This window comes from Chiloscyllium plagiosum, chromosome 24 (assembly GCF_004010195.1).
Source record: "Chiloscyllium plagiosum isolate BGI_BamShark_2017 chromosome 24, ASM401019v2, whole genome shotgun sequence".
Classification (NCBI taxonomy): domain Eukaryota; kingdom Metazoa; phylum Chordata; class Chondrichthyes; order Orectolobiformes; family Hemiscylliidae; genus Chiloscyllium; species Chiloscyllium plagiosum.
This window is the reverse complement of record NC_057733.1, coordinates 16985448-16998624: the sequence shown is the minus strand read 5'-3', so window position 1 is coordinate 16998624 and position 13177 is coordinate 16985448.

The following is a 13177-nucleotide window of genomic DNA, read 5'->3' as shown; positions in this document are numbered from 1 at the left end:
AAAGAACATTGATAATGAATAGTAGGGGCCTGGCATACACAACCTAAAAATGTGGGAGAGGTAAGTTCAATTGAACCATTTAAAAAGGCATTAGATGATTAGTTGGATAGAAAGAGTGCAAGGATATGTGAAATAGGCAGGAAATTGGCACAAGGTAGGACAATGGATTGAACAGCCTCCTTTTGTACCATGAAGATTCTGTAATTCATTTTGGTTTTAAATATTGCTGTCATATAGGATGCCTTTGTTTTCAATATTTAGAATTTTCTTCTATTTCCAGAAGTCAAGTAAGTATTTTTTAAAAGTTAAAGCTGATTTGGTTTTTAGCCCCCAGATCAATCTTCCGTTTTGTAAACCCTCTTCTCACTAGTGAGTTTTGAGAAGATTTGTAGCTCAAGTTGAGGTTCTGGATGTAGGTTTGCTCTGTGAGCTGGAAAGTTCATTTTCAGATGTTTCATCACCATACTAGATAACATCTTCAGTGAGTCTCCAGAGGAAGCACTGCTGGTGTTTCCTACTTTCTATTTATAGAATTTCCTTGAATTTGTGATGTCACTTCCTGTGGTGACATTCATTTCCTGTTCTCAGGGTGGTAAATGGGATTCAAGCTAATGTGCTTATTGATAGGGTTCTGGTTGGAATGCCATGCTTCTAGGAATTCTCGTGCATGTCTCTGGCTTATCCTAGGATGATGTGTTGGCCCAGTCAGTGGTGTCTGTCCTTATCTGTATGTATGGATACCAGTGAGAGGGTCATTTCGCTTTGTGGCTAGTTAATGTTCATGTATCCTTCTGGCTAGTTTTCTGCCTGTTTGTCCAATGTAGTCCAATGCATGGTATTTTGTAAATGACATCAGTTTTGCTTGTCCTGTATAGGGTCTTTCAAGTTCATTAACTGCTGTTTTAGTGTGTTGGTGGGTTTGTGGGCTACCTTGATGCCAAGGGGTCTGAGTAGTCTGGCAATCATTTCAGAGATGTACTTGATGTAAGGGGAGAGTGGCTAAGGTTTTTGGATGCGTTTTCTGCTTCTTTGGGCTTGTTGCTGAGAAACTGGCAGACTGTGTTCATTGGGTACCCATTCTTTTTGAATACACTATACACCCACAAACCCAAAAACACACTAAAACAGCAGCTAATGAACTTGAAAGACCCTAAACAGACAACAAGCAAAACTCATGTCATTTACAAAGTATTATGCAAGAACTGTAACACGTTACTTTGGACAAACAGGCAGAAAACTAGCCAGAAGGATACATGACCATTAACTAGCCACAAAGCGCCATGACCCCCTCTCACTAGTATCCTTACATATAGATAAGGAAGGACACCACTTCAACTGGGACAACATTTGCAGCCTAGATCAAGCCAAACAGACACACATGAGAATTCCTAGAAACATGGCATTCCAACCGGAACTTTATCAACAAACACATTACCTTGGATCCCATTTACCATCCCCTGAGAAAAAGAACAGGAATTGACAACCATAGAAAATAACGTCACCACCGGAAAGGACATCACCAACCCAAGGAACCCCAAACATAGAAAGCAGGAAACACCAGCAGTGAAGATGTTACCTAGTATGATGACAAAACGTCTGAAAATGAACCTTTCAGCTCAGCGAGCAAACATATATCCAGAACCTCTTTTCATGAGGGAAGGAAGAGGAACTGATTAAACTGAGTGAAGCAGCAACCAGTAACTGGGGTCCCTCTTATTCAGAAATGGTGGAGAGAACTTCCTGACTTTTTTCAATATAACTTTAACATGGTATGGTAGGTATTAAGGGGTATGGAGAAAAGGCAGGAATGTGGTGTTAAGATAGAGGATCAGCCATGATCATATTGAAAGACCGAGCAAGCTCACACAGCTGAATGGCCTAGACCTGCTCCTAGTTTCTGTGCGACCAGCTGTTGAAGAAAAGTTAAACCAAAGAAGCCAATGGGTGAAGGAATACTAGATGGTAGTATTTATGCAGATATAGGTGATCTATGGATCTTCTGGTCTTTGCAGGATTTCCATGCCAATGATTGATATTACATTGGACAAGTCCAATCTTCAGAATCTCTGCACTTTGATAGCTTGAAAACTTACACCGCATTCCAAAAAATGTTAGAGGCCAGAGAGATTGAAGAAGAAAGGTAAGAATGTTAATACATCAGTAGGAAATCTGTTTTTTCACTGTTCTCGAATAATAGAGGAGGAACTAGGAACGCACTCAGCAAGCACGGGTAGTGTGTCATAGACACAGTTTACTACCACTTTCTCCAGGTAAATCTGAGATTAGCATTAAATTCTGTCCAGCCAGTGATGCGCACACAACCCATGAAGGAATTTAAAGAGAAAAAAAATCAGTGGTTACAACTTCTCACACACACACACACAAAAACAATGTACGTTTCTCCTTTTTCGGTAATGATTCAATACCTTTTGAATACATTGACTTAATCTTGCCTCCTCCACACTCTCACGCAGTACATTCCAGATCTTTTGCTGTAAAAGGGATTTTCCTATATTGTCATTGCTTCGTTTGCCTATGACCTTAAATTTGTACCGTTGGGTATTTGCTCCTTTCACCAATAGGAACATTTTTTCCTTATTTGTGTCTGACTTCCCGTCATTTGATAGAATACCTTTACACCATGAGCTTTCATATTCCTCAAGAACTGTTAATATGCCATTTTATTAAATATACTACACTTAGGAACCAATAGATACCTCTTGAAAACCTATTATCCACATCATGTTATCAAATGAATTGATAAAAGATGACTGCCATCTTTTATGACTTCCATAAAACCATCTTGAATTTTTCTAAGATCAGGCAGAATCAAAGTGCCTTTCTATAGTGTCTTTGGAATCAGGTTGTAACATCTTGCCTACGACAGATTTAACGCTAAATGGTCTGCAATTTCCTACTTTGTTTCCACCCCTCCCCCTTTTTTTTGAATAAAGGAGTTACATTCACTACTTTCTGATCTAACACAACATTTGCCACATTTGGTGCTCTTCTCTCTAAATCTATCTTAAAGGTTCCAAGAGTTCAAACCAACCACAGTCTTTATAATCATCTTACTCCACCTCTTGTAACTTGCTAAGCTCACCTAGTTCCTGAGACTGACTCAACCCTACTTGTGATTCTCCAGCTTCCCTTCCGAACACATTTGCTGATTGATATTGTTTTATCACATCTTGTGCTGCTTTCCCTGCCATTTCAAAGCAGCTGTCACCTCCAGCTTACTTCAGCAATGCAAACTACTTCCTCATATCGAACCTCTTTCCTTTCTTTGAGTTCTTGAATGCAATGTTGTCTTCCATATCAATTCCCAACTTTGTCACAACTTCCTTTTTGAAAAACTGTAATAAAGCCTCCACCTTTCCCAGAGTCAAAATGATCTTTACACAGTCATTTTGAGATATTTGATAAACAGCACTCCTGTACCTCATAGCTCCCCAAACCCCTCTGACGTCTTTCACAAAGTTGACCACACATTCCTTCTCTAATGCTTCTATTATACCATAGAAACTGACTTCACTCAATTGCACTCTTAGTAATTCAATCATAATTACAGCATTTCACTTAATGGCTTATCTTCCTGACTTCATAGTGTCACCAAATCTCTATCCTTGGCTCCTTTCCTTTTTCTCACGTTCTGCTTGTTAACATCATCCAACCACCAGAAACGATTCTCACATATACATTAACAAGGCACAGTTCTGCAATTCTGTAACTCCCTCAATCCCTCCATTGCATTGATCCATTCTGCTCGTTCATACACTGAAAAAGATTCAAACCATCACCTTTAACCTCATGCTCCATGTCTTTTCTAACAATTATATCTACTCCTTGTTTACTTTTAGCAATGGAAAGGGATAGGCATACACTGGAGGGCAAGAACTACAGCTGGGGGCAAGGCAATTATGATAAGATTAGACAAGATTTAGGATGCATAGGATGGGTAAGGAAACTGCAGGAGATGGGCACAACAGAAATGTGGACCTTATTCAAGGAACAGCTACTGTGTGTCTTTGATAAGTATGTACCTGTCAAATAGGGAGGAAGTCGTCAGCGCAGGAGCCGTGGTTTACTAAGGAAGTTGAATCTCTTGTCAAGAGGAAGAAGGTGGCTTATGTTAGGATAAGATGTGAAGGCTCAGTTAGGGCGATTTTAAGAGTTAGAAGGTAGCCAGGAAAGATCTAAAGAGAGCCAAGACAAGTGAGGAGGGGACATGAGAAATTGTTGGCAGATAGGATCACGGAAAACCGTAAAGCTTTCTATAGGTATATAAGGGATAAAAGAATGACTAGGATAAGATTAGACTAGGATAATCAAGGACCGTAGTGAGAAATTGTGCCAGTTGTCAGAGGAGATAAGGGAAACGCTAAATGAATATTTTTTGTCAGTATTCATACTGGAAAAAGACACTTGTCGAGAAGAATACTGAGAAACAGGCTACGAGACTAGATGGGAATTGAGGTTCACAGGAGGTGGTGTTAGAAATTGTGGAAAGTGTGAAAATAGATAAATTTCTTGGGCCGGATGGGATTTATTTTAGGATTCTCTGGGAAGCCAGGGAGGAGATGGCCGAGCCTTTGGCTTTGATCTTTGTCATTTATTTTCTACAGGAATAGTGCCAGAAGACTTGGAGGATGGTTAATGTTCCCTTGTTCAACAAGGGGAGTAGAGACAACCCTGGTATTTATAGACCTGTGAGCCTTACTTTGGTTGTTGGTAAAGTGTTGGAAAAGGTTATAAGAGATGATAGGATTTATTATCATTTCGATAGGAATATGATTAGGGATATTCAACATGGCTTTGTGAAGGGTTTGGTGATGCCTCACAAATGCAAGATCTTTCACTTGCAATTTGGGGAAAAAAAGAGAGTACAGGCATGGACTATTTTGTAAACAGTGAGAAAATTCATAAAGCCAAAGTACAAAGGGATCTGGGAGTACTAGTCCAGGATTCTCTAAAGGTTGACTTGCAGGTGAGTCCATGGTTAAGAAAGCAAATGTAATGTCATATATCTCAAGAGGTTTGGAATCGAAAAGCAGCAATTGTGCTTCTGAGGCCCCATTTAGAATACTGTGTCTGGTGTTTGGCCCCACACCTCAGGAAGGATATACTACCACTGGCGTGTGTCCAGTGGACATTCTCACAGCTGATCCCTGGAATGGTAGGTCTAACATATGATGAACGTCTGAAGATCCTGGGATTGTATTCATTAGAGTTTAGGAGGTTGAGGGGAGATCTAATAGAAACTTAGCAGATAATGCATGGTTAGGAAAAGGTGGCTGCTGGGAATTTGTTTGTCAGGTGGGGATACTAGGACACACGGGCACAGATTTAGAATTAGAGGGGGTCAATTTAAAATAGAAACGAGGAGACATTTCTTCAGCCAGAGTGATGGGCCTGTGGAATTCATTGCCACGAAGCGCATTGGAGGCTGGGATGTTAAATGTCTTCAAGGCAGAGATCGATAAATTCTTAATCTCACAAGGGTTTAAGTGATACAGGGAGATTGCAGGTAAGTGGTGTTGAAATGCTTGTCAGCCATGGTTGAATGGCAGAGTGGACTTGCTGGGCTGAATGGCCTTACTTCCATTCCTATGTCTTATGGCCTCACAAACCTCCTCGTGTTCTTTGAGAAGGTGACCCAACAGGTGAATGAGGGTAAAGCTGTTGATGTGGTGTATATGGATTTCAGTAAGGTGTTTGATAAAGTTCCCCATGGTAGGCTACTGCACAAAATATGCAGGCATGGGATGGAGGGCGATTTAGCGGTTTGGATCAGAAATTGGCTAGCTTAAAGAAGACAGAGGGTGGTGGTTAATGAGAAATATTCATGCAAGAGTTCAGTTACTAGTGGTGTACTGCAAGGATCTGTTTTGGGTCCACTGCTGTTTGTCATTTCTATAAACAACTTGAAACTTTATTGCTGGAACAGCGCAGCAGGTCAGGCAGCATCCAGGGAACAGGAGATTCGACGTTTCGGGCACAGGCCCCTCTTCAGGAATTCCTGAAGAGGGGCCTGTGCCCGAAACGTCGAATCTCCTGTTCCCTGGATGCTACCTGACCTGCTGTGCTGTTCCAGCAATAAAGTTTCAACTTTGATCTCCAGCATCTGCAGACCTCACTTTCTCCTATAAACAACTTGGTTGTGGGCACAGAAGGATGGGTTAGTAAATTTGCGGATGACATGAATGTCAGTACAGTTGCAGATAGTGCCAAAGATGTTGCAGGTTATCTGCAGAGCTGGGCTGAGAGGTGACAAATGGAGTTTAATGCAGAAAAGTGTGAGGTGATTCACTTTGGAAGGAGTAACAGGAATGGAGAGTGCTGAGCGAATAGTTGAGATTCTTGGTAGTGCAGATAAGCAGAGAGAGATCTGTATGTCCACGTACACAGATCCCTCAAAGTTGCCACCAGGTTGTTAGGGCTGTTAAGGCAGCATACAGTATGTTAGCTTTTATTGATAGAAGGGTTGAGTTTCAGAACGGTGAGGTCATGTTGCAGCTGTACAAAACTCTGGTGTAGCCACACTTGGGAGTATTAAGTGCAGAGCTGGAAATGTGTTGCTGGAAAAGCACAGCAGGTCAGGCAGCATCCAGGGAACAGGAGAATCGACGTTTCGGGCATAAGCCCTTCTTCAGGAATAGCCCGAAACGTCGATTCTCCTGTTCCCTGGATGCTGCCTGACCTGCTGCGCTTTTCCAGCAACACATTTCCAGCTCTGATCTCTAGCATCTGCAGACCTCACTTTCTCCTCAGTATTAAGTGCAGCTCAGGTCACCACATTATAGGAAGGATGTGGAAACTTTGGAAAGGGTTCAGAGGAGATTTATGGGGATGTTGCCTGGTATGGAGAGAAAGGAGAAAGTGAGGACTGCAGATGCTGGAGATCAGAGCTGAAAATGTGTTGCTGGAAAAGCGCAGCAGGTCAGGCAGCATCCTTCTTCCTGAAGAAGGGCTCATGCCCAAAACGTCGATTCTTCTGCTTCTTGGATGCTACCTGACCTGCTGCGCTTTTTCAGCAACACATTTTCAGCTCTGGTGTGGAGGGAAAGTCTTATGAGGAAAGGTTGAGGGACTTGAGGCTGTTTAATCATAGGGTTAGATTGGGTGGACAGCGAGAGCTTTTTTTCCCCTCGAATAGTAATGGCTAGCATGAGGGGGCATAGCTGCAAATTGAGGGATGATAGATATAGGACAATGTCAGATGTTTTCTTGACTTGGATAGTAGGGATGTGGAACGCACTGCCTGCAACAGGTGTAGACTCACCAACTTTCCAGGCATGTAGAGTCATTGGTTAGACATATGGACGAGAATGGAATAGTGTAGGTTACCTGGGCTTCAGATTGGCTTCACAGGGTGAAGCAACATAGAGGGCCAAATGACCCGTACTGTGCTGTAATGTTCTATTCTATTGACCACTTTCACAAACCTAACTGGAGTAATTTTAAAAATAATTCACAGACTGAGTGTTTGACTAGGCTGGGTGTTATTGTCCGTCGCTAGTTGCTCTAGAGGAGGTGAGTCATCTTCTTGAACCCTTTAAGTTATAGACGGAGATCTAGGATTTCAACACAGCAATATAATTCCAAGTCAGGAGGATGTGTGGCTTGGATGTGAACTAATCCTTCTATCACAGTTATGAGTGTGCAAGAGAGAGGAGGACCCTGATACTTGCAAACAGTGACACAGAAAAAGACCTATGCTTGCAGCACAGTATGACATCAGGAGTAGTACCTTTGTAAGGGTGAGTGTATGTGAAAAGGGGCATCAGCTTCAGGAAATAGGAACCAGATGCAGAGTCTCTTCAACCAGTCGGATCTGAAGTGTGACATAGGAAAACAGGTAAGTGATTGAGTATTTCTTCAGTATTTTTTGATTGGCTAAGTGGTTTAAATTAAGAAGTTATTACAGCTTAATCATAGTTTAAAATTTCAACTTAAATATTTAACATCTAAATTAATTCATTAATGTTGCAAGTGGCGTATGTGGGAACTAACAGATGCCAATGCAATCCAGAATGACATCTACAGCTACTTGAGCAACTTTAGGTCACAGTTGATGAGCTGGAGTTTGAGCTGTGGACACAAAATGTTAGCGAGATGGGGGGAAAAAAAAAATGTTACCCGAGCACAGTATTCCAGGAGACAGTTACACCCGTTTCCACAGTACCTCCCCTTTTCCCAATTTATGACCATTCAGATAATAATGTATTCCTGTTTTGTTACCAAAGTAGATAACCTCACGTTTATTGACATTATATTCATCTGCCATACATTTACCCACTCACTCAACCTGTCCAAATCACATTGCCACTCAGTGGCAATCTGAAAATGACTCAATTTATTTCTGCTCTTTGTTTTCTGTCTGCCAACCAGTTCTTTACCAATGTCAGTACACTAACCCAATCTCTCTTTCACTTTTCACAGGAATCTCAATTATCCGAAGAACACAGGTAGGGAGTATTCCGTTTGGTTAATCGAATTCCAGGTAAGTTTAGCCGAGCATTGGGAGCTTGGAATTTTGTTGGATGATTGAGGTTCCTCCACACTTGCTAATCCCTTATATAGGATGTAAACAAACACATTCTGAAGTTACAAGTAAACAATATCTACTCCTCCCCTTATCAACTCTATTAAATTACATCTCTGAAAAATTTGTCAAGTTTTGTTTCCTCTTTATAAATTCATACCAACTCCGATCCTATTATGGCTTCCCAAGTGCTGTACTATTAAATCTTTTATAAATGGAGTCTAACATTTTTCCCACTACCAAAGGTAGACTAACCAGTGTATAATGGCCTGCTTTCTACCTCTTTATTTTAAAAAATAGTGGGCCTCCAATCCAGAGGAACTGTTCCGAAACCTACAGAATCTTGGAAGATGACCAAGTAATCCATCCACTATTCCTACAGCTGCTTCTTTACATTCTTTGGAATCTAGATTATTGTGCCTGGTGTTTAATTGGCCTTTAATCCCAACTTTCCCAATGCCATTTACTTTGGTTCCTCCTTCTCACTAGACCCTGTATTCCTCAGCATTTTTGGGAAATTATGATTTTAAAGGGACCTACATTTGCTTCACATCCCTATAGAAGCTTTTACAAACAATTTTTGTGTTCCTGCAAGCTTACCTTATACTCTATTTCCCCTTCTTAATCAAACCCTTTGTTCTCCTTTGCTGAAATCTAAACTGCTCCCAATCTTCAGATGTGTCTCTTTTTTGGTAATTTGTATGCTGCTTCCTTGGATATAACTATCTAGAAGTTTTCTAATTAGTCTGGGAATAAACGCTAAGAAGTTGAATGCCAGAGAAAATTAAAGACCAAGTATCCAACATATATTTAATCATCAACAATTATGTATCCACAATCTCTTGTAAGATTCCAATAATATTATTTTAAAAGTGAATACATCAGTTACTGTGCATTGAAAAACACATCGAGTCTAGCTGTATTATTCTAAAGCGCACATTGCATACGTCTCCCTCTAAAATAAATAAAAATACATTCTGCTGTGGCTTAAAATGCCTGCTTAGTCCCACTCTTATACAGCAGGAAACAACACAAATTTGGCAGGGAAATCAACTTACACCATGGAAAAATATTTTTTCCCCTAAATTAATGTTGAAATGAAACTATAGTTTGCCAAAAATGACAAGAACAGTTATTCAAGAGAAACTCCTCCTTTTCAAGAGGTGGGGAGTGGGTCAGTGCTGCCTGCTCCCCACCCCGCTTCTGTTTGGAGGGAATCCATCAACTTTGGGGGTTGTTGAGTTGAAACAATAAGTGTATTCCATTGAATTATCACAATCCTAAGGTTTAATAAGCTGTTCCTATTTGCTCATTTGCATTGGTGATTGATTTATTCCATTGTTCAGAAAAAGTCATTCTCAATCAAGTGACAGCACAAACCAAAATATTGGACTGACTTTTCCTATTGAATTAATGTCCTGTGTCAAGTATCTAGTTAATGAGTTTAATTCTTCAAATTTAGATTCATTATTAAGACAAGATTTTTAACAACAGTATACCTGGCTGCACCTCTCCTCTCACTGTATTCCCACTCTCATACACTTTAATTAACCAGAAAAATAGATTGACAGTCACGATTTCTGTGCATGTTCAAAGATCTTGCTCAGTAGTTGTTTAAACATATTGAGACACACCAGAGCGTTCTTCCTGCCTGGGTTCCAGATACCGTAATCTATTTTTTTTTTTGACAAAGCACTGTTGGTGTGAGCCAAACAGATATGTGAAAACACTCAAGACACTCATTAAAATGTTTTAATTGTGGAAATACTAGTTAAAATTCTGCCAGATGGAATAAAAACTGACCACATGAAATACACAATGTATACTTATTACCAACAAAATGCAGAGATAGGACTATGAGCTCTTTCCCTATTCCGACAAGTACATTTTGTGAATCCATATTCAGGTTGGCAGTTTGAAGGCTGCAAAATTATTCTTCTGACTTGGAAAGACAAGAGCTTGTATCAGCAACTAGCACAGCAGATTTAATAATGGGCTACACCTTATTCAGGCCCAGTGATGCATGTTTTTCACAACTTCAAAACAGCATTTACCATTGCTGCATAAATATTCCACCACCCGTATCCTACAGTTTCCTATAAAAATGATTGCCATAACCTCCAAGAGCCATTAGTGGTACAGTCTGTTACACCATGAGCATGTGTTGGGTTCACGCTGAGCAGAATGCTAGACTACTCCTTTTCGTTTATTGACTAGCTGAAGTACAGAATTGGGGAAAACTGAAAAAAGCCTGCAGAATATCCCTCTTCCCCTTTTTTGTTTTGTATTAGCAAATGTATAACTTGAGAAAAAATAATAGGTTATTATTTTGTTTGGCAAAGTTCAGAGGTCAATATTATAAGCCCTAGAAAGAGAATAAATTCTACTTTGGAGATTTACAAGATACTAACCAGGATATTGTACTTCTATGCACACTGTAGCCATCTGAATATATAATTAATAAACTTCTAATTATTTTATAAATATGGTTAATGTGGCTGTACATTTTTAAAAATCTGCACACTATAGTGAAAAGGTGTGATTGCAACAGAACACGCTTTTAAAACTACTTGCTAATACATATGATTTCCCCCTTTCCCATACACAGTGTTAGCATTTTAAGTCCTGTTAGTTTCAACTAAGATTTTGTTTCCAAACAGTTATCCTTATTAGTAATAAAACTTAAATTCTAAAGCAGGGAAGATGGTGGCATCATGGCAATCTCAGTGGAATAGTAATCCAGAACCCCAGGCTATTGGTATGGGTTCAAATCCCACAACGGAGATGGTGAAATTTTAATTAAATAAAAATCTGTAAGTTAATTTTATAAAAACTGATCTGGTTCACAAATGTCCTTTAGGGATGAAATCTGCCATCCTTACCCAGTCTGGTCAGGTCCACTTGTGACTCCAGACCCACAGCAATGCAATTGTCTCAACTGCCCTTTACTGGGTAATTAGGATCAATAAATGTTGGTCGAGCAAGTGACACCCATATCCCATGAACAAATCAAAAATTGACATGCTCTGTAGCATCCACAATGTATTAGAAACATCTTTATAACCCTCACTTAGCACAAAGTACATCTGCAAAGCAGCTTGCCTGTACAAAAAACATGAAATTAATTGCCAACTTTGTCAAAACAATGTGAAACACTAATCATTTCAATATGGTGCAGTTACTTTGCTTCTTGATGCCGTACAACTGAGTTTTTAAAGTTGCGATGGAAAGACGGAAACTTTTTTATTTTGTTGAGGAAAGGTTTAAAAATAAGTTTGGCGAGGTCATATGCAACACAACCATTGCTGTTTGTGTTAAGACAAAAAAACCTAATTCCAGTTGTATCTCAAATTTAAATTAAGGGATGAAAATATATTTGGCCTAGCTCCCAAGATGTTTTTCTACCCTTATATTATTTCGGACTGTCTGAATTCTGTCAGTTCCAATCCTCTCCTGGGGAATTAACATATTAGCAAAGAAATTGGAACTATGCAAGATGTGAATATTTGCCATCTTATCTACTGCTATTTACTGCAGGTTTTCAATAGTCACCCCCCTGTGGTTGTTCTATTCATAGTCACATAGGGCTAACCCTCAAAATCCAAGCGCTTCGAACTGTAGAAGATAGAAACAAATGTATTTCTGCAGATGAAAGAAACATTTATGTTTATACATTTCTATAGCAATCTTCCACATCTCTCCCAAATATCACAAAAGTGCTCATGTACAAAGAATTTGTTAATAGTGCAGTGACTTGTACAAGGTAAAGTTGGATAATGTAATGGTAGCTGTACAGTTGTACCAGCATTTCTAGTTTAATTAATTTAGCATATTAAATATAGTGTGCGCCTGTGGGATGACCAATAAAGCTCATGTATGGCCTTTGGGGTCAGTAAATTTCAACACAAAAGCAAAAGCATTTGCATTTGGATACAACCAGCTTGAATCTAATAAGACTGTACAATTTCATATGTAGCTTAAATATGAATGAGTTATTAAACCCATAAATACATTAGAGTTAAATCTTATTGCCTCTTAAACAATCATTTTACTTTATATACAATCAACCCATCTTTTATGTTTAGTTTCTCCCTCCATTCAGCAAATCTTGAACTCTGCAATAGTTAGGTGTACTGTTCTTAATATTGTACCGGGTGTTACAGTGAACAGTGGTGCCTTAATTGGCTGATTTTTCTCTTCAACTCTTGCCTGAATTCTCAATCACTTGAATTGCTGTCAGCATCAGATTTTCCATTCTAACTTGGGGTATGTTTCCATCTGGATTGATGCCTGCTTATTTAATACTACTACCCGACAAAAACTAGAACACCATGGTCGAATGCTTTTCCACTATTATCCACCTGGGTAATTCACATTTCATTCATACCCATCAACTTGTAGCTGGAGTATCACTAGCACTGACGTAGCTTTCTGCTCCCACACTATTATATGTTGGTCTCCATCATCTTAGTCCCTTTCTGTTTTTCAACTACATGCTGTCCACGCTTTTATACTGATGACACTCAGCTCTATCTCCTCTCCTGTTCTCTCAACTCCTGCTAAATTACTTGACTGTTTGTCTGACATCCAATACTACAGTGAGCAGAGACTTCCTCCAGTTGGGAAGGTGAT